Source organism: Coffea arabica, chromosome 11e (assembly GCF_036785885.1).
Source record: "Coffea arabica cultivar ET-39 chromosome 11e, Coffea Arabica ET-39 HiFi, whole genome shotgun sequence".
In the NCBI taxonomy this organism is placed as follows: Eukaryota; Viridiplantae; Streptophyta; class Magnoliopsida; order Gentianales; family Rubiaceae; genus Coffea; species Coffea arabica.
In genome coordinates this window covers 48,403,858-48,410,084 of record NC_092331.1, presented here as the reverse complement: position 1 = coordinate 48,410,084, position 6,227 = coordinate 48,403,858, and the positions used below count along the sequence as shown (strand labels likewise).

At 34.0% G+C, this 6,227-nt stretch overlaps 1 long non-coding RNA gene across 1 annotated transcript; it reads left to right on the top strand.

Annotated features, from left to right (window-relative positions):
* Positions 1-675: 675 nt before the first annotated feature.
* Positions 676-3,760, top strand: LOC113693038 (uncharacterized). The gene is made up of 2 exons (XR_011824911.1): positions 676-1,011; positions 3,354-3,760. It is a non-coding gene; the product is annotated as an uncharacterized lncRNA (long non-coding RNA).
* The last annotated feature ends 2,467 nt before the right edge of the window (positions 3,761-6,227 follow it).

Sequence of the window (6,227 nt, the reverse complement as noted above, 5' to 3'; positions counted from 1 at the left end):
TATATAAGCAATAAAAAACCTTTAAACAACCATCCTATTAAGTAAACTTATGGAAAAACCCCTGTGATTAAGCCAATCTATGGAAAAAGCCCCTTATGGTTACATGTAGTTTTCATTTATTTATTTAATTTGTGCATAGGAATAAGATAAGCTGTGTTTGGAAGTTTTATTTATTTATTTTATGTATAGAAATAATGTGAGTTTTATTTAAGAATTTTTATTTATTTATTTTATATATAGAAATGAAGGTGAGTTGTATTGGGAGTTTTGGGTTGTTTTTGAAAATTTTATGAGTTCTAAGGTATTTAATAGGTATGTCAACTAAAATTTTGAATTAAAAAAAATATTTTTCAAGTCAAGGAATCTCAAACTCATTAATTTAAATGACTTTTGCCGATTTTCACATTAATTCAAAATCACGAGATATTGTATTGTATGATTTGAAACCATAAGGGCTTTTTTTGTAGATTTGAATAATCACAGGGGACTTTTTGTATTATAACTCTAAGAGTATAATAGGTATATCAATTAAAAATTTGTTTGTTTCCAGTACAAATACTCGCAAAGAAACGCGTGTATTTCAAACCCGTTAATTCAAACGATTTCCATCGCTTTTTAAAATAATTTCAGACAATGAGGTACCGGAGTATATGTTTAAAAACTACAGGGGGTTTTTCTATATGTTTACTTGATCTCAAGGGGCTTTTGGATGTCGCGTCAGGACTTCCAGCCTCCTATAGCATCGAGCGGCTCGAGATTCTTGATCATGATCAGCGCATCTTCGGGTTTAGCATTGTCAGCGGCGACCACCAGTTGTCGAACTATCGCTCGATCATGAGCCTACACCCCAATGGCGGCAATGAGACGGTGGTTGTGGAGACTTACGTGATTGATGCGGCCGAGGCCAACACGAAAGAAGAGACGTGTGCCTTTGTGGATACGATCGTGAAACTGAATTTGCGAGCCCTGTCCAGAGTTGCTGAGGATTTGGCGGGCAAAGCGCAACAACAGGTTTGAAAATCTCAATTTCTTTTCACTGGTTTATCTGATTATTAGCTAAGTAATTAGGGTAGTAGTAGCTAGGAAGAGAATTAGAAATTTCAAAAAACAATGAAAAAATAAAAAAGACAAAAAAATTTAAAAAATTAGAAAAAAAAGATTTTGGTTTCCTCTTTTTTTTTTCTTTTTTATTGCTAAAAAAACATTGAAAAAATCAAAAAATCCAAAAAAGCAAAAAAGATTTGGCTTCTTTTTAGTTTACTTTTCTTTGGTAGGAAAAGAATTTTCAAAAAAAATTAAAAAATCAAAAAAAGTGAAAAAAGATTTTCGTCTCTTTTTTTTCTTTTTTATTTGCAAGTAAAGAACAAAAAACATTGAAAAAAACAAAAAAGACAAAAAAATCCAAAAAGCACAAAAATATTTTGGCTTCTTTTTTTCGTTTACTTTTCTTTGGTAGGAAAAGAATTTTCAAAAAAAATTGAAAAATAAAAAAAGTGAAAAAAGATTTTCATCTCTTTTTTTTTTCTTTTTTATTTGCAAGCAAAGAACAAAACACATTGAAAAAAAAAGACAAAAAAATCCAAAAATCCGAAAAAGCACAAAAATATTTTGGCTTCTTTTTTTCGTTTACTTTTCTTTGGTAGGAAAAGAATTTAAAAAAAAAATTGAAAAATAAAAAAAGTAAAAAAGATTTTCATTTCTTTTTTATTTGCAAGCAAAGAACAAAAAACATTGACAAAAACAAAAAAGACCAAAAAAATAAAAAAATCCAAAAAAGCACAAAAATATTTTGGTTTCTTTTTTTTTGTTTACTTGTTTTAGTAGAAAAAGCATTTTTTTAAAAAAAGAAAAAATTGAAAAATGATTATGGTTTCCTTTTTACTTTTTTATTTGCCAGTAAAGAACGAAAAATTGAAAAAAAAATCCAAAAAACTAAAGGATTTTGGTTTCTTTATTCCTTTACTTTTTTATTAGTAGGGAAAGAATTTTTTTTTAAAAAAAGAAAAAATTTAAAAAATGAAAAAAAGGCATTGGATGTCTTTTTTTTCCCCAAAAATAGAAAATTCGCTTAGCTCTACCTAACACGTATCTCTCAACTGTGCATGAGGTGTTATTGTTTTCAAAAGAAAAAAAAGGGTAATGCATAATTTTAAATCTGCCACTCTAATGTCTCATAAATACTTACACGATCAATAATTAAATTTCTGTCCTTTTGTTAATTAAACAACACTTGATTCTTTTTTTGCCCTATTTAGCCTGCCTATAAATGCTATCTTCTTAACTTTTTAACTGTTTGTGTACATTTTAATAGCTACTGATGATCACTTGAGTTCCTATTAGTATGTCTAAGTGAGTTCCCTATAAATGTGCCTAAATGCCATAGGTGAAAATGATAGGTACTTCCACTTTCAGGCATCAAAGTTAGCTATACTTGGGAATCTGTCTAAAGCTACTTCACACACCTTTGCACGTATAACAACTAGCCTTGTAATTGTGTGATAATGCGACGGTGTAGCTTTTGATGTGAATGAAATACTAATTGGCCTCTTTCCATTTCTACCTTGGCTTAGAAACTGAAAGAAGTATGAGTTAAAACTTGAGGTCCGCGCCTAGTGATTGGAGTTGACATCTTAATATACTTAATAAGTTGGTGAGGCGATAAAGCAATCAGGGGCAGGTTAGTGCCATGTATCTGTTGTGGTTCCCTATTCGGTTGTTGCAGAGTAAGCCAAGTCGGGAGTCTCGCTATACCAAATAATAAGTGAGAGTGCAGTTGTGGTTTCCATATCAAACATCTCCTGAGTGAGTCAGTTGGATTCTCAAGAGACCTAAAAATGAATAAGTGCAAAAAGAGCACAAAAAAGCACCAAAAAAAGGTGTTTCTGAAAAAAATTGGGATTGCAATTGCCACAAGAGGGACAGCTTTGCAATCGAAAAACAAAATCTATTAACAAGCTGCAGCCAAGTCCTTGCACTCACACAACGAGGGACAATGGGGGGAACCCCACCGCAACTATAGTGCAGGCCAACCACTGTCGTTACCATTGTTAACGCCCTGGTTCTGGTGAGCAATCCTAGATCTCACTTGAACCTTCGACTTTTAGGTATATTGGGATTTTAAACCAAAAAACTTGGTTGTGGATGGAAAGTTGAGACGAGCCTTTTGGACGTTTTAACCCAACTCCTGTGAGCACACCATCTTTCTTTAATATAATTGTCATATGGGCCAATTAGTGTTGAATTGATTTCAAATTGTTATGCTCGAACAAATTCCCTTTACTAGGCTAGATGACATTTCATCCCTCACACATGCTGAAGACTGGGAATTAACCAATTATTGCTATTTGATACAGCCTGCTCTACATGTTTTTGAGTGGGAATATTCGTCAATTTTTCCTCGCATTCAATGGCATAGGGGGTATTCATTGTCCAAGGTGACTTGTCTATGATCACGAAGAGATGACTTATCATGCTTGGCACTAGAGACATGAAGTTTTTTAACTCCACCTGTGTTGACACAATACATCACACAGCCAGTCCCAAGTCCGGATGAAGGAGGAGGGGTTTTTTTTATGTTTTAGAAGGCAGCTCTTAGCGTACGTTCTCAAAATCCTTCTGTGCAGATTATCTATGAAAGGTTGGTGAATGCGAGTTTTTTTGTTTCATTCTTCTTGGTAGTGCTGAATTTCTGGTCTTCATTTCATAGTCGATCTAGATTTTAGCATCTATCCCGGGTTATGATCCAATCACATTTCTTTCATTCTTTTTACTTTGCTTTGTTTTACAACTGCACTTTACATTTTCAGAGTTTGTATACTTGTTCACATAAATCTGTTGTGTGTTAGAGCTGCCAATGAACTGGTTTACTGTGAGTAATCAACATGCACTAGTACGTTTGGCATTGGAAATTGACAAACTTTTAAGCTGGTTCTTTTCTGTTCATTGAGTCACCTGAATTTTGTTGTAATATGTTCTTAAGCTCACTTGCTGTTGCAAAGGTAATTAACTTTGTTTTATCTCATGCTGATCTTTCATACATGTGTAGTTTATATCAGCAAAATATGATACGGAAAAAAGGTTACGCTATTGATATTTCAGACACAAGTTGTACTATTTGGTGTGGCCGAAGTCTGACGGTAGAGTGGCTTTCATATCTTGAATTTCTTTCCCAAATTCGTGTGCTATAGGTAGATTTGCAGCACCATTTTAGTCAGAACAGACGTTAGAGCAAAGTGATGCTGATTACTTTCTAATTTTGCAATTCTTGGCAGGGATAATTCTATGGGCTCAATCTAATGCAATTTTGTATTGTTACAGTTTAATTAAATGATCAAGCTTTTATAGATCTCGTGGACTCACATATGGATTTGAAGTCCTGTGTGTAGATTAGAAACTCTGTGAGTGGAAAGTATATCTTTCTGGCAATGTTATTGATTTTGGAGTTTGTGGCGGGGTCTCCTGGTTGTTGGTGATAGCCTGCAGATGTGGTTACAACTGCATCTTTGGTGAAAATCTCCATATAGTTCTTTGCTTTTCAATCAACACTTCAAATTTTCCTCAATTATGATGGTTTTATGTGATTAAAGATGATAATGCAAACAGGGTATGTGAACTATTGTATACTAGGCCGAATTCAAAGAGAAGAATGTGATTCAGGAAAACAGAAATGAACATGCTCCTCTACCTCGAGTTCAAGACTTTCGTCTAATTCAATGTTGGGAACAAAACAAGATTCCTTCTTCATCTCCTTCCTATAAAGAAGTATCATATTCCTTCTTCCCCTCCCGAAGAGGAGTAGCAGAATGCTCCTCCTCCTCAAGCGGTGAAGTGGTGAACACACTCAACCTAGCACAATGTCGTGGTTTTTGCCCCACAGTTGCGAGCCAAAGGGTAGCAAACTTATTTGGGCCAATCCGTTGTAGAGGCATTGGACTATGACTAGGGATGGCAATGGGGTGGGGGTGGGCCTGGGGATCCTTCCCCCGTCCCCCGCCCCATCCCCCGCCTCGGCTTCCCTGCCCCGCCCCGCTTCTCCGCGGAGTTAAAAAAAATTTTATTATATAATTTATTATAATTAAATTTGAATAAATAATCAAATACTAAAATATCAACATATTACCAAATTATTATTCATTATAACTTTAAAATTGAAACTCATAAAAATAATTAAATAAAAGTTATTTGAATACAATCTAATATGATAAAAAGTATAACTAAAATAATCAAGTTTTTACTTTTGATACAAATACAATCACTAAATTGTTATTGTATTTTTTTGGAAAAAAATGTTATTGTATTAAGTGTAGTTAGGAATTTAATATAAATGTATTAATAAATTTAGTATAAATAATTAATAATTTTTATTAATAAACATGTATAATTAGTAGTATAATTGATAATATCATTATATATATAATTATGTATATATATATTTTTTATTATTTTAAGCGGGTGACGGGGCAGGGGTTGGCGCGGGAGAATATACCCCCGTCCCCCGCCCCGTTTCTAAACGGGGGAAAAACTTCCCCCCCTGCCCCCGCCCCAACCCCCGCCCCATCCCCGCGGGCCGGATTGCCATCCCTACTATGACCATGATATTGAGGAGGAAAAAAATGGTCAGGCAACCCCTCAACTTTACCACAGAATGGAGCATGTCCTTGAAATAAACTCCTGTAAAATACACCATAGGCAAAAACGCTAATGCCAAAAGTTGTGAACAAGTAATTCCCTTCCACACAAAAGGGATAATAATGAACCAATCACGATTGTCGACAAAACTTGAACACATTGTCAACCTCCGCATTGTAACACACAAGAACAAGTTGAACCCCAGCACCAATAGGAAACAGGATGCCGCAAAGATTCAAATTTTTTATCCAAGGGAGGGAGGGAGAAAATGAAATTATCAATGAGCAAATGAAATTATTATTGCATCAGTGATTAATAGAGTGAATCATTTTTGAAGTTATTTCTTGACTAGAGTTTGTTTATTATTGATTCAATTTCAATTAATTATAATTTAGTCCTTTTTATTTAAGTTGTTTAATTATTCCCAATTTTATAAAAATTCCCCGTACTCTGGGCTTTAGAAAAAACAAATTTTTTTCAATTCCCGTGGATTCGATCCTGCTCACCGTTATATACAAAATTTATATTTTACTCGAGTAAGTATTTATTATTGCACAGATTCGACACCTATCACAAACTAAGCTCCATTTCCGCAAATC